This window comes from Sturnus vulgaris, chromosome 13 (genome assembly GCF_052056855.1).
Source record: "Sturnus vulgaris isolate bStuVul1 chromosome 13, bStuVul1.hap1, whole genome shotgun sequence".
Lineage (NCBI taxonomy): Eukaryota > Metazoa > Chordata > Aves > Passeriformes > Sturnidae > Sturnus > Sturnus vulgaris.
In genome coordinates, this window is record NC_142255.1 from 13,701,039 (window position 1) to 13,729,021 (window position 27,983).

General features: G+C 42.2%; 2 long non-coding RNA genes across 2 annotated transcripts in view; one reads left to right on the forward strand and one right to left on the reverse strand.

The window, feature by feature from the left end:
• The window catches only part of LOC148222259 (uncharacterized), a 60,924-nt gene that overhangs the window by 3,776 nt on the left and 29,165 nt on the right, over positions 1–27,983 (forward strand). The window lies entirely within an intron of this gene.
• LOC148222260 (uncharacterized) lies at positions 4–27,833 on the reverse strand. The gene is made up of 3 exons (XR_015806543.1): positions 27,509–27,833; positions 5,992–6,133; positions 4–5,883 (listed from the first exon to the last, which is right to left on the reverse strand). It is a non-coding gene; the product is annotated as an uncharacterized LOC148222260 (long non-coding RNA).

The following is a 27,983-nucleotide window of genomic DNA, read 5'->3' on the forward strand; positions in this document are numbered from 1 at the left end:
AGGGGGAGGCAGCAGTGGTTCACCACTCCCTGTGCAGATAAATGGAGTGCAAACAGATTCACTGAGCTCAGGGGAGATCTGCAGCCTCAATTCCACCAGCACAAGGAGGCAACCAGCCACAGGGCAGACTCATGTTCAAAATGAGGCCAAGTATCTAACCTTAATCCAGACACAAGACAATTTAAATATTATCCCTCCCTTACAGAGAGGCCTCAGCTGCACAATTGAAATGTCCAGATTTCAGCCTCTTCACAAATGTTAAAGGATTATTATAGACTTAAATGGCCTTTGCCCTGCACTCGTTTGGGGTGTCCCTCCCAGCAAATGGCACTCTGGAGGCTTCCAAAGAACACCCAGGAAAATGTAGGGAACTTTCCTTGAACCATCAGTATTTGGTTCGGGGATGAAAAAAGAGAGAACATGAAAGCTTGAAAATGGAAAATTAATCACAAATGACTTTATTAAGGCAGTGACAGTCTCAGCTGCGAGGGATGAGCACCTCTGAGCCCCATTTGTGGGCTGCTATAGATTTGTGAAGTCAGAATTATTTGGGTTGGAAGGGTTCCTTAAACATCATCTTGTTCTAATGCCTCTTGCATGGGAAGGGACACCTTCCACTAGACTTTGACTGGATTGCTCTATGTTGGTGGCCTTGCCCTGATTTTCTCCAGATATTTGGGTTGGATATCAGAGGCTGGAGTCATCCTGTAGACAGGGCAGGATGTCTGTCTAAACCCCATTACAGAAATTGTAATGTACAATAGATATACAGCAGGATTAGTGTCACCCTGGAGGGCTAAGCCAGGCAAGGAGGGAACCCAAGCATTGGTTGAGTGCAGGAGGTGACAAGGAAGGTTTTATTTACTGTGTACCTGGAATGCCACCTATTCCAGTGGCTCTGCAAAAAAGCAGGATAGTGGGAGAAAATAAGTAGGGTAATGAGGACAGGGACACAGCTCCCATCTGGAAGAAACTGCATACAGATAACTTCTCTCATCTACTTGCTGAACAGGCCTGACTTGGAACTTTGAGATCCTAGTGATGGATTAAATACAGAAGAATTAAAACAGAACAGGGTCAGCAAATTCTTCCTTCTTCATCCAGTTCACCAACAGCTGTGGAGGCCGGTTGTGCTTCTGGAATGCAATGCTCCTTCCTCCCCAGACACCTGCATGCTGGTGTAGGCTGGAGAGGAGGCTTTTCCTGCCATCTGTCCCTCTTGCTGCCTTTTAGTTTCCTTCTTGGATCATAGGTTTCAAACCACTGGTCCACCCTGGCTCTTTTACAGCAAGTGACCCATCAAGAACTGCATCCGTGAAAAAGATCCAGCTACAAATCACTGTCAGACTGCAGAGATGTCTTTTCTACAGTGGAGCTGGAATAGATATCTACACAAAAGGCCCACCAAAAGAATCTATTTGTCTAGTCCATGGAATATTTTCAGTTCTTGACCCAGGATTATATCTGTGCACAAGACACAAGAACAAAAAGGGAGTGGGGAGTAGGAGACAGAGAGAAAAAATTAGGACATTAGTATGCTCAGTGGTACAGATATAAACATGGATTTATTCTGCCGAGAGAAGTGTCTGTCAGCATCTAAGGGAGTGGGAAAGTGGGGTTGTGCTGAGATGCCCCTGATTTTACACACTCAGGTGAAATAATCGTAAAAAAGCCTACACAGAAAGCTCTGACCATTCTGGTGTCTCCCTGCTATCCCAGTAGAAAACCCTTTCCTTGTGCACTTGTGTGTGAACATGCCCATCTACCCCAGGATTAGATTTATCTCGAGATGCATCCCTCAGTGCCTCCTGCAGCACAGCTCAGCTGTGGGATACATCTCTTGTTCCCAGCACAATGCACATCCAGCAGGGAAGAGCCACAAACTCTGCTCTGTGTCAGGGCCAGGAAAAAAAAAATCTTCATGCATAGAGCTTGTGGGCAGACAACTCAAATCACTGGCACAGAACTAAACGCTCGAGTCCTCATAATACCTGGAGGATTGTTCTTCTTAACCTACTTGCATTTTATTTCACTCGGCTCTTCTTTGCGCCTCTGCCACTCGAAGTGCTAAGTTACAAATCTGTCTAGCAGAAGAATCTCTGCTCCCTCAAATGGCCTCCCTGGGCTGCAGAACTCCATTAATTAGCATCTTTTAAATGGTTGGGTAATATTCGTTGCTCCTTTTTGAAACCATTTCCCCAAGCCCTAATTTTAATAAAGCTGGTTCTCGTGAACATTTGAATATTAAAGCCTTTGGTTACAAAAAGACGAAAGAGGCATTTTAAAAGACAGCTGGGCAATGATTACTTAAATGGCTGATATAATTTTGTGTGTCTGTGTGTATGTGTGAATGTGCAGCACCTCTGAGATAAAGTGTTGTCATAGAGGTGTTTCTGTGTGCATGAGGTCAGAGAGGTGTCAGTGTCTGTCAGGGCAGTAACAACATCAGGGGCCCTGGGCAAACATGGTACCGTGCAGTATCTTTAAGTGTGGGTGAAAATTTCTCTCAAAACACACCAGAAAGGGCTGGGTTTGCTTTGTGTAGTTGCATGCACTGTTTCAGATGTGAAAGGTGAATTGAAAGCTGCTATATATTTAAAGATCTTATCCTGGGGAGGGTGTTTTGTATCTTTTATTATGTATTCTTCAAGCTTTACAACTTCACCAGCTGGGGCTAATGGTGGCAAAGGAAGAAACAGTTTGACTGATTTTGTGAAAAACACTTCTCTGATCGAGACGATGTACTAAAATCAGCTAGTATGTAATTTTCTTTCAGCATTGTCATGAAAGATTTCCAGTTCTGTGGGGTATTAGTAGCAAGGGTTTCCTTATCTTGCCAGCAAAGCCCAGCTTTGCTCTGGAGGAACCAGAGGAGACAGTCTGGTTTCCACCATCCTTTTTTTTCCTCTGGAGGCTGACAGCAGAGGTGTCAGACTGATGATGTTTTTTGTTATGTTGATACATCTTGTCGACTCTGGACAGGGCATAGACTCTCTGATTCATATCTCACAGGTTAGTGGATCAGACAGCAGTGATTTCTGTCTTATCACAAATCTGAGGTTCAGTGATCAGTGAGGTGTAAGTATTTCTTCAGATACTTCAGCCTGCCTGGGAAAGATTTACAGCAGTTTCCTTGCTGAAAGGCTTTATACACTGTCAAACCTCTCCTGAGTCAGAGGGCTGCCTATCAATGGGCTGTTATTTGCTCAGAAAGCAGCTGTGTTTTCCCACTAGATGCAGTGGCACAGCCATGATTTGTAGCCGCTGTAAAACGATGATAATCTGTTATTCACAACCCACCAGAGGTGTGGTCACAGGGTTTTGCTGAGCTGTACCTACTGCCCAAGCTAACACAATGCCTGAAAAGTAGGCTGGAACATTTGTTCTTCTTGTAATTCACCTGATCTCACTGTCCTCTTTGCTGTGGCCATTGCTGACCCTGGAATATCCTGAGGAAGCCTTGGAGAGCTGACCCCAGCCACTGGATCATTCACACACATCCTCACCTTTGGTGGAGCTCAGCCTCACGCTGAAAACCCCAAGTGGAAGAACTGACACAATTTTCAATAGTTTCATTCTCTGTATTTGTTTCAGTGACAGATTTGAGCAAGTCTCCCTTCTTAAGCCATTTTCCTTTTAACAGAGAGGCTTTTCAGGAATGCTGAAGCACTCTCTGTCTCTCTTGTGCAGGAGCAATGCTCTCTGTGACAATGTCTGTGCAGCACTGAGTCCTTGTCCCTTTTGCCAAATCATGTCCTCTGCTCACTTGACCTTAAAGAGATGTTCCTTAGCTGACTCCACTCATGGAACAGTCACAGGAGGTCAACATTGTACATTGGCTTGAAGACAGAAGGCCAGAACGCTGTTTTTGGAGGTTAGACTGTTCAATTTGGAGGAGATGAAGCAAAAAGATAATGCAAGAGAGCCTTCCATGTGAGACCTAGGGTCATGGAGATGGCTCCACACTCCCATGCAATTTCCCTCTAAGCCATTGGGAATGTGTACAGTGCAGTGGATCTACCTGCAGAGATCTGACTGGAAAATTAATGATTTACAGTCACCAACCCAAAATTAGTAAATAATCCTGAAATTTGACTCCTCTGTGCTTCTTTGGATCATCTCTGTACTAAGTCTGGGCTTCTTTCCCAAGGATAACTCTGCAGTTCCAAGGCTGGGTGTGAATGGAGATTGGGTGAAGCAGAGGATAATTTAGATTTGCTGCCAATGATCCTAAATGCAGTCCAAGGGTTTGGAGCCACCAGTGAGAGGCTGAAGTGGAAAGGGTAATACACAGGAGTGAGCAGGTGGCCAAAGTGACCACAGCCACACTGTGGCTCTTCAGCTCCTTGTGGATCACAAGCAGATTTATCTTCTGTGGCTCCTTCTCAAGGGACAGCCCCTCACCCTGCAGCAGAGGAACCCAGCAGAGCAGCAATCATTGCACATCACTCCTGAAGCTCTCCTTGCCCCAGGTGTGGGGTCCTGCATGTGAATATTTTGGTCGTTGATTGGGAAAATCAAAAAATTGACCCTCTGAGAGGAGGCTGAACTTCTCTACTCAAAGTAAGAGCAATCAGCAGCCAGGTCAAGGGATGAAATCATAAATGCAGTGTGAAAGAGAAGGAGTTTTTCTAAGCTTTATGTAGGGTTTTACCAGCTCCAACCATCCCACAATGTGCAGGATGGGTCTTCCTTCCTTCTGCATTGGATGCTCTTGTGCTTCTCGTAAATTTTGCCAGTGGTTAAAACATAGAATATTTCTTAAAAAAAACCCAACTAAGTAGACTCTCTTGTACACACTCAGATTGCAGTAGAAATTCTATCTTGAATGGCAGGAAGAAAAAAGAGAAAACAGGATTTATAAGGGCTCAAAGTCAAATATTTACTTTATCTTATTTCTTTGCATCTGCTTAAATAATTGACTAGAAGTGGAGAACCTTCTAGGTGAGATGAAGAAGAATAAATTTTTTTCAGGAAGACGTATAATAGATGAAAGATTATTATTGGTTCTAAATGCAGAATAAAACCCAGCTTCAGGCCTTCTTTGCTTAGGATGAAAACGTCTTTTCATGATTTTTATGCATATGAAGGAAAGTGAATCTTTTTCCCTTGTAGTAATTTCATTTTTAGTCACAATTGCCTGTTATCTTTGCATTTCCCACAGGTGGAGATATTGGTTTTCACGGAGGGTTTGCTTTAGCTGTTCATCTCTCAAAACCCTTTGTGATATTATGAAATATCAGCCTGCCAAGTAATCAGTGTGGGTTGTTTTTTTTTTTCTCTAATGAACACACAAGCACAGGCAGTAATTTGTTTATTCAACTCCTTGTTCAGGGTAGAAATTTACTCCAAAAGCAAGCAGCAGCATAAAGAAAGGCCAGGTTATGGTTCAGGGGAGAGATGGAGCTCCAAAGGCCATTCGTTCACTGTGACACCACAGGTGGGAACCTGTTCAACTTCCCCCCGTTCAGAGAACTTTAATTTGGGTTTTTAATTTCTTTTTCAGGAAGCTTTTCCTGTATCATTCATGAAGTCTCTTTGTCAGAATGGAAATAATTCTAATCACCTACGTTTATTTTTCCCTTGCTCACTATTTTTGCTGCAGTCTGATGAAACGAGTTTGGTCAGCTTCCCATTTGGTAATAGGCAGATTCACTTTCTGATTTTCAGTCACGCACAACGCAGCAAGAAAACAGCTCATGGGGGTGATCAAAACACCTCACTGAAACAATTTCTGCTTATTTTGTTTTTCGTAATTATTCTTTTCCTCTTTTTTTCCTTCAGCATCATGGAAATATTGAATCAAAATTAGGTTGCCAACATCACTTAAAAATAGATGAAGGATTTTAAATCCCTAGTCTGTGCTAGAATCCATAGGCAGTCCTGAAAAAGAAAAAAAAAAAAAAAAAGAAAAAAAGGAAAAGGAAAATCTTTACCCTCAGAATCAGCATAACTGTCATAGTTATTCTTGTTATTCTTTATTTTACCTACCAAGCTCTGAATTTCAGATTATTTCCCTTTATTTTCCACTGGTGATGGTGAATATCAAGAAGTGTGAAAGCAAAGATAGGATGCTAGATTTCTGAAGAAAAACACCAATTAATCCACTCTGCTCTTCTGCTCTGGCTTCAATCTGTTGGGAGGAGAGAAATGTAAAGGTGAAAAGGGCAGGGAAACAATTTCCAAAAACCTGGGCAGTGGCTACAGGAGAAGAGCAGGAAAACAGGTCTGAATCTGCTTCAAATATTGTTTTATCCCTCTGATAACCTCACTTAAACCATCTTTCACCTCCATTTTAGCATCTGCCAGGAAAAAAAAAAAAAAAAAAGGAGAAAACAGGCCAGTGAAGGGGAATGGAAAAGATTTTTCTATTTCAAAGACTTTCTCAGAAATTTGGTGGTAACCAAGTGGAACAGACCCACTCCTAAGGTGAACCGTGGGCTGTTTGCTTCATCAAGACCCAATTTGCAGCAGATTTCAGTTCTACAAGGCCAGAACCACCTTTTGTCAAGCAGATCCTCTCCTAGAAGCTTAAAGAAAACCAAAAATAACAGCAGGCTGACAGGGTTGTCACCAGGCTTGTGTCCATGTGGGGCTGTGGACACTGAGCAGTTGGCAAATCCTGGCTGCTGTCAGTGTGTGTGGAAAGGAGGATCCTGGCCTTAAATATCATGTGAGGAAAAGAGATCTGTGACATCAAAACTTTCATTCCTTCACAGAAGAAACTTATCTGCCTGTCAGGACTCTGAATTTGATGTGTTTTCAAGGCAGTTTTATGTGATGGATGGCTTGGGCCCCCTACAATTTACCTGCCAAAAGTTAATGTAAATGCTCCAGAAGTTTGCAGAGGAAATGAAAGCCCAGGATGTTTCTGAAGTCTGGGAGATAATTAGTGTGATTTACATCCTTGGCATTACAGGAAGCTTTATGTTTCTCATGTTCCCATGAAATGTTGTTGGAGAGGTGGGAGTTTGGGATCAGGATGCTTGTGGAGAGTGTAGCTGCTAACACAGATGGAAAGCTGGTAACAGACAAAGGGGGTTTCAGATCCTGCTGCTGCACAAGGACACACTTTTACAGATGCTGGAACTGCTGAGCTAACCACTTTTCCTCTGAAAACTGCTCTCTTGAATGGGCAAGAAATGTCTTTGCTATACTTAGGGGTGGATTATGTGATGGGAAAAAATAGAAGGGCTACTTCATGTGCCAGTGCATGAAACTGCCTCCAAGTCTGGCCAGAAAAGCACAGCAAAAGCTTCTCAAAATCTTGCCCTAATGAGGAGCAGGTGTGAATTTTGCAGAAAGGCAGGTTGCAGGGCAGCTCCAGGGAAAGGTGACAGGCTGTTGTGATAGGGAAGGAGTACACAGAGCAGCACAGAAGTGGGAACCTCTGGAATTCAGGCCTTAAGGTTTGACTTGTTGACACATGAAAAATTATTCAGTGCTCACCATTCTCAGAGATCAGTCACCCTCCTCATGGGGATGGAGATTGCTCATTTCAGCAGCAGGATTGCTGTGGATTAGCAAGGTCAGTGGGGCAATGGGGACAGGGAAAGTGCTGTTGGGCAGATAGGACCATTTAGAGAGTGCAAAGCCTCAGTGCTGAAGGCTCTGGGCCAGAAAAAACCCATGGAACAGCGGCAGACAGAAAGAGGAGATGCTGGCACAACAGGGGTAATAGATTTCCATCTTTCCAGGTTATTTAGGGAACTAGCCAGTGCAACAGTGCTTTAATATTTTAAAACATAATTTAACTCCTCATATTTTTGCCCTGTATAACCTCATCTTGCCTCCTCTCAAAGTGATCCCTTCAGTCCTCACCGGTGAGTCGCCATGGAGACTACAGCCATGTGATGGCAAGACGTGACTCCACACTGCTGGAGCCTCATCACTTAATTATTTATTAATAGACTTTTACCCTCATAGCCTCAAGAGATACAACATCTTGTTACCAAGGCTGGGAGAGAAACAAGAAACAAAGGCACAAAAAAAAAAAAAAGAGGGAGAAAAACAGGCAATCAGAAATAATTAATTAGAAGCACTATAAACATGCCAGGAAACATGTAATAGGAGTGGAAATTGAGCTCAAAACCCTATAGGTCAATACAGTTTAGATGGAAAAGTATCTGGCTAGGTAGAGAAAAGACACTCAATATACAGGGAGGTGAAGTTTGTGGCCAGGGTCACTCTGCTGGGTGCCCACTGCAGACTGCTGGGATGGGAATATGGTTTTTTGTGTTCTCAGCTGCAAATGAACCCAAAGAGTTAATTACATTGCCCTGCCTTTAAAACCTTGCCACAAAGATTTTGATCCCACAGGAATCAGGAATAAGAACCATGGAGACCACAGGACCATGTGGCTTTGATGACCAGTCACAATTTCTAAATTACAGTCTGACAAACACTTGTGAAAACCTCTCACTCCCTGAATTTTTGATCAAAACAGACCTGGCAAATAATGAGTCAATTAATAGGAATGAGCACCAGTTTATAAAAAAGGTCAAGATGCACAGCAGGATTTCCTTGCTTTGTATTTCTTTTAATTGAACAGCTAATCCAGCCTATTATAATGGAAAGTAAGTACAGACAATTTTATTTCTGTCTCTTTACTTTTAGACTTCTGTAAGAGCTACGGCATCAGCAGTCCAGGTATGACTTTTTCTGTAAACTTCTTCCCAATATAATTAACCCAAAACTTTCTTATGCCTGCTTCAATTGGTGACTCTCAACTAGGAGGAGAATGAGAACAAATGGGAACTCCAACAGGTCTTGTAAGGGGACACCTGTGCCCTCTAGATAAATATCAGAAATGTCAAGACAATGCACTGGGCCAGAAAAAATGAAAATACTTTCCTAATGTGTCTTCAAAGAGGGGGAAAAATATAAAAAATCCTTCAACTCCAAGCACAACATAAAACAAAACTGGAAGAATTGCATGGCACAGAGCCAAGCAAATTTAAAGAACAAATCTAGCAAACAATGAAACGTAACAGCTCTGACCAAAAACAACCATTAAATGTTAAATGCTGCTCTTGTAACTGACAACACCAACAACTTTAAAGGGCTGTTTTACTAGCATGTGTATGTGTGTGTAGGGAATACTTAGCCTCTTATAGAGCTGGCTAAATTTGTATTTCTTGTGTTTTGTTGTGTGTGGGGGGGTTTTGTTGTTGTTGTTGTTATTTTTCTTTACACATTTGTACTAATGGAAGGTGAAATCCATAGTCAGGCCAGTTGCAGTTGAGGAGGTTGGAGCATCTGGTCTGGTGGGCAAGAAGGACCATAGGCATCACCTGCCTGCTTGGCCTCGAGGCAGATTCACCTGGAGACACCTCCTGCCACACATGAATGAGGCAAAAAGTCTTGTGGTGGGGGACAGGGAGGAGAAGCAGTGGAGGACCAGGAATGGGGAAAGGTTTGCTGATGTTCCTGTACCTTTTGAGTAGAATTCCATTCTCCCCTGGTTCTCTTTGCTTGTAATGCACTCTCCAGAAAGGTGATGTGCTGCTGGCTGCACAGATCCAGCCACAGAGTGTCTGGATGTGGGATCTCAGTGTTTATCCAAAGCATTATTTAGTGTTCAGCCTCATGGCACTTAAGCATCTGAAAGTCTTTTTGCATTTTTCCTCACCATTTCTTCCCCCTTTGAAAAAGGACAGTGTTTGGGTTTGTCTCTACTCCACAAAGGAGCCTAAAGGAAGGAATTCAAGTACAGAGGAAGTACTGAGGCAAGTGAGGTCAAAAAGTGAAGTCCTGGTCTTCCCTTGCCTGGCACAGCTCAGCAGAGACCCATCTCCAATTGATGCTAAAAAAACCTTGTTTGCTTTTGTATATATGAGACAACCACAGAGCCAAAAGATTTTTTTCATTTTGAGGGGAACAAGGACTCAGATTACTCCTTTTTCTTTGCTGTTCCACTCTTGTCTTATCCTCTTGTCTCTCCTCCAAGAATTCCAAAGTCTTTTCAGTTTGTCTGATCGGCCTCTGTTGACTCAGTGGTGAATTTGTCTTCCTTACCCATCTCCCTAGAGTTTTTTTGAAACGATTCCTACCAGCTCTTGTATTCTCTGACACTAGCCAGGTGATTCTCTAATCATATTTAGTGCAGCAAGATTAACCTGTCATTAAAAATATAATTGTTCTTCAATTTGCACTTCTTTCTGAAAGGAAGGCTGAACAGAATGCCAATGCTGTGACTGGAACTTTGCTGCAAAGCCTCTGGCAACAAAAAGCTTATTATTTGCAAAAGAGGGGATCCTAATTGGAAAATATGATGGAGAGAAAATAGTGAATCCCCAGTAATCTCCTTCCAAAATGATAATGTATGTGGTATAATGAATATTAATGCATCATATTTATGAAATGGGGACACTGGAAAATGCAAGATAAGTTTTCCTTCTCTCTGCATTGTACTTGGCAAATAACACTCGGTGGAGTGACATTCACTCAGAAGTTGTCCTCCACACCTCTATCTCAGACACAGCTGAACAAAAATGCACCCAGAATTTCCCTTATCCATGACCTTACACAGGCACTGTCCTACCTCTGGCATTCCCTCCCCACAAACCTCCTCTTTCATTACTCATTTCAGTCAAACCTGACATTCCTCACACAGCCCTGCTTATCCCTGGGAAGCCAGAACTCGGACCAACCCAGCTGGAAACGTGGTGTTATCCTAATATCCACTATCACTACACACTAAGTACCCACACAAGTGATCTCTGAGAAAGGGAGATGTTTTATTTCAAAATCATTCAACTGGATTGTAGAGTCAGGTTTCTCAGTCCCTCTGGACTCTCGAAGACACTGGAACTAATGTGAGTTTGTGTTAAGACAGAAAATTCAAGAACTCATAATCTGGCTCTTCCTGTTTAGCTATTAAGTGCTAAGAAGTGCCAGAGTTTGTCCTGAAGTCCTTGGTAGAGATGCTGTCACCCAGAGATCCCCCCACATTGGCTAAATCCCTGTTTCTAGCACTGTAACTATAGTACATGAAGTCTTTCAGGACAATTGACTCTCCCTTAAGTATAGCCATTACCTGTTCTGGCAGACTTCTTTGTAAGTCTTTAAAAAATAATTCCCAGAGAATTGAGGTTTATTGGAGAGAAATATTCTTTTATTTACTTGCCCATTCCCACACTATTATCTTCCTGTTATCTGCTTCCTTTGGAATTAAGCTGTTAACATAGTTACTGTGTAGAAATGTAGATTTCCCTTGGCACTCCTTGGAGGGAAGAAGGGATAATTTCAGACAGGTTCCCCTTTAGGTAATGCATCTGCCAGAGCTATCTCAATATTTCTATAGGACAAATGAGAGTGACAGCCTGGGAGTGCAGGGAAGGAAGAGCCATCATGCTGACAAAAGGCCTGGGTGGGACTCAGGAATCTGGACTCACTCTGGCCACAGACTTCGTGCCTGACATTAAGAAAACCATTTTATTTCCCTATTTCTTACTTCTCTACCTGTCAAAAACTTTACTTTCCCTCAAGTCTTTTCTACTGCGTTGGTGTAAATTGCAAGCTCTTAGCTATAATCTCTGTTGCATCCTGTCACATTATTTAGCAGAAGGGAACATGGATCTTTGCAGGGGCCTTTAGAAACCAGAGCAGAGGTAACAATAACAGAGATGACAATGAGAGACAACACCCTCAGGTCTACAAAGGTGGCTCACTGTCTTCTGATGTCAGTCCACATAATCCCCACACAGAATCCATAGTGTTGCCATCACCATGTGGTCTCACCAGGATTACAGGAATGATTCACCTACAAAATGCCTCATCAGTTCACACTTGTGAGAGGAGGATTTGAAGGTGAGGGTGGCTCTGGGGCTGTCATCGATCTTCACAAATGTTGGACATGGAGTGTGACAGGCAAGTCGTGTGCTCTGGCTTTAAACCTGGTCCTACTGTTGGGACCCTGAGGCCTGGGAGTTTTGAACTTTCTGTGCTTTCTGGCACTGATCCCCCAAAAGAACACTGCTTTTGATTTGAGACCTTGGAGAAGGCTTCCAAATTTGAGTGATAGAGTTAGAATCACTAGTATGTAGTAAGAATAGAAGTGTGTAATATCATATGGTAAGGGGCTTGGAATTTAGAGTTTTAGAATATAGTAATAGGTATGGGACAAGATGGAGGCTCTTGGGCAGTGGCTCCTCTTCCTCTTGTTCCTTCTTCTTCTTAGTTTTAGGTAGTAGTTTTTGGTTAGATAAAAAGTACTGCAGTGCGGGTCACACGTGTTTGGTCATTGGGTCAAAAGTATAAATAATATAGATGTTAGTTTTTAATTAGATAAACTAGGCTTTAAAAGACCTTGTAACTAGCTAGACTGACCAAAATTTTTCTTGCTTTTAGCTTCTTAGCTAGAGGTGCTGTGGAACTCTCTGTACTTTAGATAAAAATTAATAAGCATCCAAGTCCGAACAGGAAAATCCATCTCTTGTGCTTTCAATTCTGACTCTGAGTGAAGGCAGAGGAAAAAAGAAGCCAGTCACTAATATATGGTGCCACTAATATGCTACTCCTGCTAAAATAAGGTCTCAGCACGTGTAGCTTAGAGGCTGTGGCACAGACAAGAACAGTTTTGAATAGACGCAACAGGGTGACACACACAGGACATAGAGTTCTGTAGGGACAACAGGATATATCCCATTGCAATGGCTGTGGGATGTGCTTTCTTCACTCTACCTCCAGCAAATGCTAGGTTTTGCATCCACACGTGCTATTTCAGAAAGCATCTAGAACTGGGAGAAATCACCTCCCCCAGGCTATCCAAAACCTCCAGCCACTGCCATTCAGAGAAATCTCTATATACAGAATAATTATTTTAATCAGGAGATGTGTTAGAAATAGGATATGTGCAGCTGTTGTATGGTTTCCTGCACTTCCTGGAATGGCTGCCTGGAAAAGTGGGTTAAAACTGTAGGTGGAAGGGCAGTTGTCATGGAAACTGCATCATTGGCAGCTTCATTTCAATCTTTTCTTCCTTCTGATAAATTTCTACCCATTTTGCCACTCTGAGCTGGTACTCTGCCATCTTGGTTCTCCTTTGCCTTGATCAAACTATCTGTGGTGCCTCAAGTCAGGGTTTGGAAGTGAATCTAGCAGGATGAAACATGGAAAACCAGTGGAGAGGACCACTAGCCCTGGAGGACAAGACTGTGGCCTCAGGAGTTATTAATATCCATGTTTAACAAATGCAGCTGAAAGTTAAATTTCAAGACTGCCAAATATAATCTAAAGTGGTCTTGAGAGAATGAATTACCTTAAGTTGATCTTAGATTTCTAGTTTTGCTTTCCCCCAATACTCAGATTGCTCTGGTGCATCCAGAAAATGTTCCAAAACCCCTAGAGTTTAATGAGCTTTTGTTCAGGTCATTATTCAGTTAAAAAAAACAAAAAACCCCCAACTTTCCAGGCAGTGTGTTTCTTGTTATTAGCACTTTTCTACCTAGTACTCTCAGTTTTGGAGGAAAACTAAAACCATGAGGTTTCGGAAACAAATCAAACCATGAGAAAAAAGAACAATTGGGACTAATGAACCTGAAAATGATTGGTCCGAATTATTGAATAAATATAGCACTTAAGAGTAATGAAGGTACTTAGGCAGCATGGGGACTGGTTTCAGAGCTATTTGCCAACTAGACAGCAATCTAAATTTGCAGCAAATGCTGGGCCTGATTCATCACTGAGTTTTCTGTCCCCATGTGACTCTGGAGGCTGTTTTGCAGAGTAATGAATTAAGTTCATTACTCAAGATGCATAGTCCCTCTGCTCACACCAGCCTGTCACTTCCTGCTCGCAAGGTCTGGCAGAACTCAGTTGGTTTTTACACAAAATTTAAATTTTAATTTGTTTTCAGCAGATGCAAGAGGCCATTGGTAGGACATAGGAACAAGAGCAAAGCCCTCACCCATCAGCAAGAAGTGCCTTTCCCTGACTTATGCCCATTTTTCTGTTGTTTCCTGGCTATGCCTGTGTCCCAGTCCTAGTTTTATCTAAGGAACAGAACCACAGATGCAAAGATGGCTTTGTCTTGCAGGTTTGTTTTTGCTCTGGCTCCTTAGAGTGCTCCCCAGAGATGCCTGCAGAGGAACACTCTGAGCTGAGGGTCTTGGGCCCACAGAAGCAATGCCAGAGCACAAGACTGCCAGAATTACCTGGACCTTTCTATTCCAGCTTCAAACCCTCACTGTGAAAATAAAAACAGGATTGGGTGTTTCCACGCTGATTTAACACTGGAAACTGCAAGTTCAGCATGGCTTGAGGTGATTGTATTCAGTGCAGCCTGTTAAACTGTTCTTCATGCTACCAACAGTAGCTGATGGTGACAATGGTCCTTTGCCTACGTGTGTGGCAGTGCCTGCAGTGGGAGGAAGGCTCAGCGGCAGAGATGAACAGCCTTGGCTCCTGCAGGTTCCTGTAAATGAAACACTGCAGCCAAATGGAGGAAGAAGGGGGAGGGATGCACAAGGAAGAGCTCAGCTGCAAGGAGAGTTCGACCCCCACACTGCTTTCCCCTTCCCAGCTGGGGAATAGAGCCCCATTTGTCATGACTCAGAAACCTCACAGCCAGCTACCTGCACATCACATCCAGAGCCCTGTGGCTGGGATGTGGAAGGATTTATAAACATGTAGGCTGGACTTTTATTTCCTGATAATCTAGTTTAGTGTGACAAATAGCCCCATGAACAGGACACCCGCTGGCTCTCACCGTCCACGTCACTTGGACAGTCTCCAGCTCCCCAGTGCCTGAGGTGCTGGCTTCCTTCCCAGCACTTCCCTCTATCTGCAGCCCTCCAGCAAGTTTTCATCACTCCAGCCTCTTCGAGGCAGTGACCCTGATGTACCTGTCACATGGTGTCCTCCAGATAGCCATGGCACTTGGAGCCAAGCACAATTTAGGAACTTAGACAGCTTCACTTTGTTTGTCATTCTCTGCTCCTTCTCCTTGCTGCTCCCTTCCTCCCTCTCTGATGATCCATCCAGGGAGCTCTTGGATGAGGCTGTAGGTTGCTCTCCACACACTGCTCTAACCTTACTACTACCCTGTAGGTGTGATAACCAGCAACCCAGTCAGCTCCCTTACCATTCTGTGAAATGAGAATGTCATTTGCTTATTCTGTCACATAGCTCCAGGCTCAGTGTCTCCAGCTGTTAAATCCTGTTTTAAACCCCTCAGAAGGGAGTTCTAACACCACTGGCACCAGATGCTGGCCTTTATCCACCCCTTCCTTACCACTCAACTGGCTTCCCAGCTTAACCAATTCTTTACCTGCTAATAAATCATGAAGCAACAGAAGGAAACCACGTTCTGTTTTAAACAGAACTGTGGCAGCTTGATTCAATATAAACAGTCCTGGCACTCCAAAGATTTCCAATTGATGGAATGAGCATTTGTGAGAATATCAAATATCTCTTCTGAGCTCTACATAAGTCAAATGAGTTGGTCTGAACTAATCTTGTGATTCCAGGGGAATCTTCAAAGAGGCCTCAGCCTACCTCAGAGTGCAAAACAATATTACAGCCAGGCAGAATTTACTGAAACTTTCTCCTTCTTTTGTTTTTTTTTTCCCAAGCAGCACCAGCAGGATGCACTAAGGTGGGCAGATGGTGCAGAATTTATCATTTTGCTTGGGTACTGTGGGCAAAACTTGGTAGCTGTGTGCACCTGCAGGAAAGGTGCTCTCTGTCAATGCACATGTGCACAGGTGACATTGATACACATGTGCATTAGTACCTGTGACATATCAGAGAAAATGCTCTTGTGTATCTCACACATTTTCATTTAAGACAGACTTATAGCTAATCATTTTCAGATTGTGCCTGCAGAATCAGCTATTGCATTCTCTGAATCACTGCCGTCCAGTTCTTACACAGAAATCATTAGCCTGTGGAAATACTCTTTTTTTTTAACCACCAGACGAAGCCATATGCTCATCCAGAGGCAATTACTCGTCTAATACAAGTCCTATAATAATCTTAAACAGTACAGAATAGCATAATTGTTTGCTTTAATAAATACTTCAGAACACTTTAGCTGCATTGTAAAATGGCTTCACAAAATCCTTTTTCAGCTCCTTCCAGACTGCCTGCAATGTTCTCCATTCTTCTGGCCATTTTATTTCCCTTGGAATTTTGCAGAGATACCTAAAAGGAGATGTTTTGAATCACAAGTGTGAGGAGTTAAGAATTCCTTTCTCTTTCTCTTCTAAATAACTTTTCATCATATGTTGGACCCAAGTATCCATTAGGGTAAAATCAATACCAGCTCCCAGAATAAAGAGAAAATGCCCCAGACTTAATATACTTCATGCACAGCCACTGCAGCTGTATATCCAAAAGGAATCTAATAGAGTAGCTCATACTACAGATTACTGATGTTTGAAACAAGTCCATTGCTAAAATCGTTAGGAACATTGTAATTCTTAGCATTACAACCAAAGCAGGGCTTCTGTTTCTTTGCCTTTATAGGTACATCAGAGCAGCAACGATTTCTCATTCACTGGTTAAGAACTGGTTAAGAACTGGTCTCAGTTCTTAATATCTGCATGCTAAAATTGATAACAGCCAAACAATATCCTTCTTCATTTCTTCATCCCTGTGGGAATGCACGAGAAAAGTTGTATGCTGAGTGACAAGGACAGACAGGAACTCAAGAAACATGTCCCTTTGTTGGGACTTCAACCCCACTGCCTGTTCACGTCAGACTGGAAGCAAAGGTCAATGGCCCTCGACTATTTTCTATTATTTTTCCTTTTCTAATATTTCAGGTAGATCCTGTGCTACTTTCTCGTCTGAATGCTGTGAAGGAGCCAGTGAGTTGGGTAGGATCCTCTGTTTGACGAGAGCTGTTATTTAAAATAAAATTATTCATCTGAGCACCAAAAGTTCATTGAAGACCAGCTGTGTGACACCAATGACACTGAGCTTGCATGTAAATGTTCTTTAGGACTGGCTGGGTCAGGCACACACAGAGAGCAGCAACTCTGTTCCCAGTCCCTCCCATGGAGAGTAGGGCACAGCAGGACTACTGGCTGCATCTCAATCAGGTTGCTCCAGAGAAAACAGTGGGAAGATATTCCTGCTCCCCCTCCCAGGTCCTGTGATGGGACCCATACAGAATACAAAACACATCCTGAGTCCAGGAAACTGCAACCAAAAACCACCCAGAGACATAAATGTCATGGTTGCAGCACATTTTAATAGTATGTAGATGGACAAAACAGCAACAGCATTTATAATTCAGGAACATTAAAGAAAATGTAGCACTTGCTGGAAAGCACAGTGGTGCTCTCCATCTGCCTTATCACTGGACTCCAATGGTTGGGTGCCCACAGACCTTTTGCATTAAATTTTACATTGATTTTTATGGCCAGTTATTACATGCAGTGTCTGAGCACTCCAACTGCTCTGTCTCCTCCCTGGTGTGGTATGAAATAAAGTTCATGGCAGTGGTGTAATGGATGGCTCGGACCAACTCCAAAAGTGGGGGTTTATCAGGTAATTATTTGAGGGGAGTCAGAAAATGTGGTCTTTTATGTCTATATATAAAAACTGCATTAGGTTTGGGAAGAGCCAAAACATGTCATATCATGGGTTCCCAGTGCTTATTACTTCAGCCCCTTTTCTCTTTCCTCCCTTTCCCTTCCAGAGGAGCATTTTTAGACATTTGTTTCACTGGGAAGATGCCAATTCCAGCGTCCCATCACTCAGCCCAAGGAGAAAAGGATGCACTGGTGTATCCCTTTCTGGACCCCAAAAGATACTGAGCTGGATGCTGGAAAAACACAAGATTTATAGCAGTTGGCAAACCCAAGGCCTGCACACTCCTCCCTTTAAAAGCAGTAATGGGACTTTCAAAATCAAAAGTGTCAAGGCTGCCTTCCCAGGTACTTGGTACAGATGTGCTCACACTGCCTTGCATCTGGGACCTTCCCCACAGGAAGAGGGACAGGCTTTTTAGGAGGGCCTGTTGTGATAGGACAGGGAATCATGGCTTTACACTAAAAGAGAGTAGATTTAGACTATATATAAGGAAGAAATTGTTTACATCGAGGGTGGTGAAACACTGGCACAGGATGCCCAGGGAACTGGTGGATGCCCATCCCTGGAAACATTCAAAGCAAGGTTGGATGGGCCCTTCTAGGTGAAGATGTCTCTGTTCACTGGGGACTGGACTAAATGACCTCTAAAAGTCCCTTTCAACCCAAACCATTCTGTGGTTCTGATAAAGGCTGTTCTCATGTTGACTTCAAGGAGAACTGCACCCTCACAAGGAAGGCTTAGCAGATGTTGGATTTGCATAGGCTTGGGCTGCATATTTCCATATTTCAGGATTCTTTTCCTTAAAAAGGCTGCACCACAAAAATAACAATTAAAGACGAAGTGTTGAAATGTTTTCTAAGGAACAAGTAATGACTTAAAAAGAAATAGAAAAATTCCACTGGTTTTCTACATGACATTTTCCTCTCTGGAGTACAGCTAGAGAGTAGTTCAGCCTGGAAGGGGAATCAGCATTGTTGGACTAGTGCAGGGGGAATTGTGCCTCTTCCATACATCTCATTTATATCTATCTGAGAAGAGCTGGGCCCATTGTCTCAAAATTGCTTTGAGCTAGGACAGGATGAGGCAGGCTGTGGATACATGAGCTATTAGAGCTATTAGTGATGGTGATGTTAGACAGTATCGCTTGTCTGTCTGCTTTACAGTTATAAATGTGTATCATTTAAAATACAATGAGGGGCCAGATGCTCAGCTGGTTCCTGACATCTATCCACCAGGTTCTCACTGCCACAGCTGTAGCAAATTCAGTGTCTTTACAGGGAGTAAATATATATATACATATATAATTGTTGCTGATTTTAAGGTCCAAGCTATGTCCATGACATGTGAACTCACTGCCTGCCCACATCTCCATGGAAAGGTGTGTCATTGTGCATACACTGCCCTGAGAGATTACAAACTGGGAGTTGAAAAGAGTGTTCAAAATATTGGAATAAGATCTTGTTACTAAAAATCTTCCATGAATGCTTGCTTTTTCAAAGACAGACATTTAAAATTATTTTATTTTTAACATGCTAGGGACCAAGTAATCCCTTCTCTGGCAGCTTGGGCATCTTACTTCTGCAAATGCCAGTTTAAGATCAGAAAAGGCAAATGAAGAGCTCTGTGAATCATACTCCTTGGGTTCATGTCAACTATGTGCTTGCATAATGCCTCTGAACCAGCTGCTGAGTATTATCTCTAGTTTCTAATCCTCTAATTTCAGAGTTCTTTTGTGCAGATTATTGCTAAAAACTTCATGTAATTAATATCAATTATTTGGATTTGCAGTTTAATCAGTGGCAGATATTTTCCAGCTCAGAAAGCTGTGCTATTCCTGTTACTGTTATTATTAATTTCTAGTCTCGGTCACCCAAATAGATGATAATAAATACAAATGTAGATTCACTTGATACCAGGACTGTGTATGACATGAGCTAATAAAAACCAGGAAATTCATGAGAATCACATTTTTATTCCTGTTACTCTGCCTGAATCTGTCCAATCTGACAAATCTGGTCTCAGTGAAGCTTCAGTGTCCCTTTGTTGCCAGGTAGCTGGTGCAGTCAATTTAGTTTGCTGTTGAACCACTCGGAATGAGCACATATTTAAATACTACATTTGCTCACACAAATGATGCCATGCTCCTCCTCCTACCCCAGATCGTTCTCAAATCTAGAGCACGACCCTTATATTGTTTTATTTAAAAATATGATCAGCTGTGACTGCAGGGTGTGAAGCGCAGTCACAGAACAGCCAACGTATATCCGTGCCCATTATATTAGAAAACACAGCCACATTTTTTCCAGATCCAAAGTCAGATGGATAATACCCCATGACCTAAGTGCTAAGGGAGAGATTTCCCAGAAAAAAAATACGTGTGGTTTACCCAAGAACGTGTAGGCTCATGCTGGCAGCTCAGGGAGTGAAGCTGATGAGTGTCAGCCCCGCTCACAGGTTCAAGTCTCACACCCGAACTGCCCCACGTTTTACCAGCTCTGACTATTCAGCCACAGCCTCCTGCCTCCTCTCTTGCAATTCCTGGCATCAAAGAGTTCAAGATGCTGCAAAAATTAACCCTGGCAGATGTAACCATGTGTTCAGGGGTGGGAAGCTGGAAGAGGGAAAGCCAGTACCTGGCAGATGGAAGATGGATGTGAACACCTTTGGACCACATAATTTGCCTTAGGGTAGCACAGCTACAGCACAGGTGTGGGCAGGAGATGAGTTTTTGACACTGCCAGCAGATTTCCCAGCTTTGAGAGCACTTCAGGATGAGCAAAATGGAAATTTGTTCCTGCAAGATGATATAGAAATACTTAATTTTGGTAAATATTGATGCTAAAAAGGCATAAGTAGGTACTGCAATGGCCTCCTAAACTATTATTTTATGACAAAATGTTTTGGTGCCTCATTTCATGCCAGATGAGTTTGCCGTTTTCATTTTGGGTCGTGCTATTTATTTATTTATTTATTTATTTTCTATTTATTTATTACTTCTACTTTTCATGTCGTCCTGTCATTTTCTAGTACCTGAAGAGGTAGAAATTCTTTGTTTTACTGATTTTAAGAAATCCCAGCAGGAACTTTATGGGAAAACTCTATATCCACAGACTCTGCAGACAGGTACAGGAATGTACTATGCCGGTGGGGAGATCCTCCTTATCAGAAATATAAGGTTTTCCCCATATTTTACAAACCTTCTTCTAGCCAAGCTACAAACAGAGAAAGAGAAGCAGGTGGAATGTCACAGTGCTTACACTTGAAAATGTGTAGGAAATTGCAACTATGGCATGGCTTAATTTACAATTACCTGATTTTACAGCCTTAACACCCTTTAAATGCAGCATTTTGCAAATAATAATTCAGGACTTACTCTTCCCTCAGTGGGGCATTATCTTAGAGTGGTTTGATGCTTAACTCCCACTCAGGTGTTGCAGAGTTGCAGTGACTGCTGACACCCAGGTGTTGGGGATCAGACCTGGCCACAGGTGGCTGCCCCAGCCCATGGATGCATGCACAGGCAGAAGAGCAGGGGGACCCTGACTTGCCTTTAGAAAGGCTCCAGGAGTGAGGTGACAAAAGTTTGTGTCCTGCTTGCCTTTTCCTTGATCCTGAACAAAACTGCCAGTCTTAGCTTTTCAGTCCAGTAAGTGCATGCAGAAAAAAGTGTTTTTATTAGAAAAAGTGGGGGGGAAAAATAGAAAATCATGTCCCAAGTGATGACTGTTAATAATAAACTCATCATTTTGGAGTGAGAGAATGTGGCTTTCTACACTTTCTAAGAGAGCATCAGCAGAATAGGACAGAGAGAATATTATTTCTAAAAGCTATGCATCATTCTCTTAAAATGTTAATGTTCCATTTCAGCTGAACAAATAAACCTCTACAAGTTGGATGCAAGTAGCACTAATGAATCAGAGTGCAGACCAGGAAAACAAAGAGCCAGCCTCTGACTGCAAAAAAGCATCTTTCAAGGAATAAAAAAAATAATTAAGTCATTATTTAAAAATTGTTCCAGTAATGTGCTGTGAACAAAGGGCTGTTAGCTTGAAAGGACCAAACAGCTTTTATTTCAGAGCACTTTATTTGCTGCAGGACTATAAACAAGATCCCCAGCAAACCCTGCAATCAGAGCATGTGTTATTAAAAAATTCAGAAGCCTTTTTCCCATTTACCATTTCCTTGAAATGTTATTTTTCTGTTTTGCCTCCCTAATGTATCTATAGTGAGTGTGCAGTTTCCACGTGGTTTAACATCCAAGTCAAAATCAGGTGGATGCAGGCAGCAGTGCATCGTGGCTTGGTTTTATGGTTTTCATTGAGTTCCTGGTGCCACGAAACCCATTGCAAAGATTAGGATAATGCAAGATCTGATCTCATATATGCTCATGTTGAATGTAGTGTTGAATGAAAACCCCAGGCTATTTTCATCATCTCAGCACTCAGGTTTATTATCTGTAACATATTCCTGCCTAAAAGCACTAACCAAGGTTGTGTTAGACACTAAAGAGCCACCTGGAGTTCTTGCCCTCAGGAAGAGCTAAATTGGACAAAACCAGAAGGTGATGAGAAGGCAGAGATGAAGTGATGCTTAAAGGCATGCAGAGCAGGCCAGTGGTACAGATGTAAGCCTGCCTGCATTTAATAACTGTGTCCTGGTGGCAGTACCTTCAGGGATGACACTGGGTGTTGTAGCGTTTTCCAGGGAGCAAAGTGGTTTGTTTTCCCAACTGCACAACTCTGGGAAGTTTGTATGGCTGCACCTCCCACGGAGAGAGACCCAGAGCCCTGCTCTGGGCATTATTTTTGATTACACTTTCTCTTCTGTATTCCTTCTGAGGTCCTATCTGTGCTGTCTGGAGTGGCATTGCCCAAGCTGCTGAGAAACCCTGAGCCAGTTCTAAAAGGCTCCTGGACTTGTGAAAAAGATGTTAAAAAAAACACAGTTGTAGGCTTCTCCTTAGGCAAGTTGATTCCTGTGTTTTACAGGAATTTCAGTTTACTTTCCCCACCCCCATTTTTGTGGCCTTTAGAGTAGGTTGAATTCATGCTCAAAATCACTATCTTTATGCAGCTTCTGGTTGCCAGCCAGTGCTTCCCAAACTTTTCAGTTTCCCTTCTTTACAGAGAAAATTCAGAAGAAAAGAGAGTGATTTCTGAAGAAGGACCCCAGTATTTTGAAATTTCTCATTAAATGAAATTTTCCTTCTTAAACTACTTTTGTAAATTGCCCCATTGCAACCTTTTTTGGTGAATAACATAACTCATATGAGAGCCAACACAATGAGGCTGAAACAAAGTGCTTCAACCTTACACAAGAAGAATGTTAAATAAAAGTCAGATGAAATTGAAACTGTCCCTTGAAACACTCAGATTTTCAGAATCAGCATTTTCTCATAGCAAGCTGTTCCATGCCTGCTGGCAGCAGGCTTAGAGACATCAGCTTTTTCTGGAAAAGCTTTAAGAGCTGGGTATTGTTATTGTTATTATTATCACCAATAATATGCAGAGGAAATGGAACTGGAAAACAGAGGCAAGAGGATAGCTGTGCTACAGCTTTCTATGCCCACTAGTACTATGGTTTTGAATTCATAGAGGTCTAAAGGAGAGGCGAGTTCACCTTTACAAAATACTGTCCACCTCTCTTTGCCTCCATGTTTCTACTTATGAGCACATCAGGTGCTCCCACCTCACTCTTCCACTCTGGTGGATTTATTCACATGCCACCACTGCCTGGCATGACATCAAAACTAACCCCTCAATGCTTCATTTGTGGCTTTTGCCATTATTTTTTTCCTATTTGCATGAATAGAAAGGTAACACTGATCATTGGTAGAAGGAAGTCTTTGGACAGCACTTCAGTTTGCTAAGAGGGCTCATACAGGATGACAAGGCCACTGTTGCTAGCGAGCAGCACAGATTCACTCAAATATCTGGATGACAAGTGCCATTTAAAACTCTTTAGGATGGATGTTAGCACACACACGTTGTTGTGTGTCCACTCACTGAGCAATCCCATTTAGGAGGCTGAGCCTGGATGGCAGGAGAAGTGGGGCAGGGTGAGTTGGTGTCTCATGGCATGACACCCTCAGGTGTCAGAAGTGGGTTCATAGCAGGGTGTAGAAAATTAGGCATAACTCTGTCTGAGGGCTCCCATCCCATCTGGGCAGTCTGTGACTGACCACAGCATTGTTTCTGCCTCCATGTGCCATCAAGTCCCCAAATTAAAATGATTCATATATTTTCCTTTGGAAGGGATTATTGATACATGTGGCTGACACATATCCTGGTCCTTCATGCATGAAAGGTTTTGTCTGTCCCTTTAAGGAGTTTACTGCCTCACTGACCTTTATATTCTGCAAAGAAGCATTTTAATCTCCCACACTACTGGGCTGCTAAGTGGTTTCTCATTTGACTTGTGCTGCTCAATGGTCTTTCCATGTTGACGGGCTCTATTAAGTCACTGGGAGTTAGTCTGAAACTGCTCTAAGCTGTTATTTTCAGTAATAACACTTCTATTTGTTCCCCAGGTTCACCACGCCCAGAGGAGGTGGGAGGAGATGTGGAAGCACAAATTCTCATTAAAAGAAAAAGCAATTTTCTTTGGGAATAACCTACCTCAAGGGGACCAGAAAGGGTCAGAGCACTAGTTCCAGTATGAGCCAAGTTGAGACTGGAAACCTTTAAATTAATCAATTCTCCTATTGAGGACTTCCCCAAAATGCTATTTATCACTCAGAGCCTGTCAGGAAGTCTCTGTGAGTCTAGAGAGTGTGCCAATATGTTATGGATGATGTTGTAATTGTTCACTCCTGTCAGCATTGTCTCTTCGTGTAGAGTTTGCACATAAACAACTTTTGAGTGCTCATCCTCCAGCATGATTTTCTGTGTATTAGCCACTAGTCTTTCCTTGAAAGGGGGAAAAAAAAAAGAAGAAACATTTTAAGGTTACTCCCCATGGAAGACAGAAGAATATATTTTTCACTGAATTCATCTCATCATCACATAAAATTTGGGAACAGCCAGGTTGTGTGAACTGCATGCAGGAGACAAAGCCACCAGTGAGCCCACCCAGCATGAGGTGAGTGGAAGTGCAAATGGCAGAGCTGGTCAGTCAGCCCAGGAAATTCCCTGGCTCTTCTATGAGAGAAATTAAAATGAACCTTTTCCACCATTCTCTGCTGCTGCTTTATCCTCTCTCTTTCTTCTCTTGGCTCTGCATTTTGGAGCCTTGAAACCCAACATCAGGGACAGCCCTAATGGTATTTTCAAAATCTTCTTTTTTCTTTTAGTTAGAGATGGTGAAACAAAACCCTCTGACTGTGAGGCCTTTGGTGCAACTGCCTTGCGTTGCTTAAGTTCTTGTTGGTTAGAAATAACTGCAAATTATTCACCAGTTCCACCCTGTCTTTTCCCTCTGTGCCCATTATATAAGGCTGTTTTGATAAGCCTGTGTGATGAAATCATATACACATATAGTACAATAATAATAATATCAACCTCATAATGACTAGGGAGAGGATAAAAAATGTTGGCTTTATCAAAAAAATGATCTCTTTTAACAACAAATTGTAACTAATTAGACTTTGAATGGGAAATCAAATGAAAGTGCATGAAGGCTCAATTTTCCATACAGCTGACGTTCTGACCTTTTTAGGAGTGGAAAAGAAAATTATTTTTAATTAACATGACTAATCATTTCCTGTCATTTTCAGATAATTGGCTTTGTCGAAAAAAATGAGCTGTTTTGGGGCGAAAACTGGGGAGGGTGACAGTGGCAGCTCTACTGGCACGTTTAACCTTTTAGATTCTGCCTGCAAAAGGAATTTTGAATACTTGTTATCATGCTGAAAAGGCTTTATATGGAAATTTGCTGCCCTACGCCTCTTCCCTTCCATATGGCTGATACAAATTCATGCATAGGGAAAAATTATTTGACACACTGCTAGACTTCTTTCACTTTTAACTAGTCCATTATTTAAAAAAATGCAGAGATGGCTTAGCTAACAAACTGTTTTCTGGTACATCTTGAGGTCATGCACATGATCTGAGACAGAGGGTCAAATCCTGGAGTCCTCAATAAATTCTGCTCCAGCTAGTTGAGAATTTGGCTTGAGTGAGTGTAGCCAACTTTTATTCTGACTGAACAACAAGCAATTGCAAGTGGCCAGACCAAGTGCTGCATAGACTGTTTCATTGTACCTGCTTGCTGGAAATGTGGAAATTAAAATCCTAGGAAAGTAGAAATCCTAGGCCATGAGTTCAGTCTCTTTTAAGCAGCAATGAAACCTGGTGTGTTGGAGGCTTTCCTAGGCAATCGTTGTGAGGTTTTAATGCACACTTCAAGGGACAGGCAGAGTTGTTGGAGAGAGACCAAAGAAAAGCAGGAAGATCAAATGACTGAAACACGACCTGCAAGCAAAGACTGAACAGCCTGGGATCGTTCAGCTAAGAGAAGAGAAAATTCACTGGGGAACTTAAGTTTTGAATAGCATTAAAAAGCCACTCAGACAGGCGTAATCTGTCCTCCGCTTTCAGTTAGTGGGGTAAGTAAAGCGAGAATAAATTGCATGAAAGTCTCAGAAGAGATATTAGGAAAAACTTTCAAATGATGAAGAGAGCAGAACACCAGGAACTCAGTAGAGTCCCTGCCTCTGGTAGTATTAAATGGGACAAACATCTGTGAGGGATGACAGGGGGACAGTTCACCCTGCCTTGGGGCAGGGAAATGGATCTCCTGCTCTGCTGAATTCCCTTTCAAGTGTAATTCTCATAATTTGTACAGGGCAAAGCATTCCCGATTGATACCAGCAAGCAAGATAAGGCTCAAAAATAATGAGCATCTTTTGAAACAGAAGGAAGACATGTGCATGTAGAAGGTGAGCAGCAATCACCATTGGATGTAAATGCAGCCACAAAAAAGAAAAGCCACCCTCATTAAGCAACCGAGTCAATACATGCAGAACCCTTGTCCCAGCAAGGAGCTGCTGGCTGTAGCCTGGTGCCTGCTTGTGCAGTGCTCTGCTGGGTCAGGATGCCCAGAGGTTCCTCAGGCTCTGGGGTGGTTACTGGTGCAGCCATAAAATGGTTCCTGATATAATTTGCTTGAGGTGGTGTTATCTGTTATCTTTTGGCCAGTGTGGATGGTGGGACCAGGCTGGTGGCATTCACCCTAGTGTGTCTTGAATAGACAGTGATGGAGTCACTGATACAGAGAAGGAACAGCCTGTTACTCCTTTACTCAGAAAAAAAGAAACTAATTTAATGGTTTTTTCATTCAACCCTTATGAAAACTAAACCCAGAAAAAATTTGGTTTATATTAAATTTACATTTCATGTAAAATAAATATCTTTGACTTTCAATTTTTCCAACCCCCTTTTCCTCCTGTTGCCTCCACTTACAGAGCACTCCTGCTTCAGTAGGATGGGGAACAAGCAGGGAAAATTCCTAAACTATATAACAGCAGCAGCTCCTGTCCTTTCCTCTTATTTAACTGACGTATTCTAGAGCTGAGGAATCCCCTGTTCTACTGATATCAAATCCATGTAGTCATTTCTATTCATGAAATAGATCAGAACAAGATCCACTAATGACTAAGAGATGTATTTGAGAGTAGAGAATTCTGCAAATTAGCAATCAAACATAATAAAAAAAATCAAAGGTACTGCATTACAAAATATACTTTGTTCATTTATTTTAACAAGTATCACTTATTTTCAATTATTTACAGTGCTAGTGAGTGTGCTCATAAAGTACTGTGGCATATTGAGTTAAAAGTAATGGATTCTTAGTGCTGGGAAATCTCAACAGAGCACTCTGCTATTAAACACTAGTAGGAAGGGAAAGGTAATGTTATGGTGAGCAGCTTTCTGGGCTTTTTTTGCTTGTTGTGGAGCACTTTTTGATGGGGTGAAGATAATTAGGTCTGCAGATTAAGGGAGTTAAGAATTAGTTGAGTTCTCACCGTGAAGAGTTTTGTAAATTCCCACATCAATCTTTATGTCTTCCAGCTCATCTCTCCCTTTAACAAATCCAGCATTCAGGGCTTTATCTCAGGGTGTCCTTTCCAGTCTGAATTCTCTGGCTTTCTTCAGCTGCTCATCATTTAAAGACAGTTATTTTTTTGGCATTTCATTTCCTGCTTTTTCCCTCCTCTTCTTGCATCTTTTATAGATGGTGATAAATGTGAATAACAATATGCCCACTGTGAAAGACAGAATGTAAAACCCAATTCCATTCGATTTCTCTTTTATTCTAACTTTAAGCCTCAGATTTGCCCATGTCTCACTCCCCTGGACCTGTCATCTAAATTAAATTGTGACTCTTAAAACTGATTGCTGTGAAGAAATAGATCTCAGAAGCAAGAATGTAATGGCATCTTAAAGAAAATTTCCTAATAATTGTTGAAACTCATTTAAATTTTATTCCCCACCCCTGAG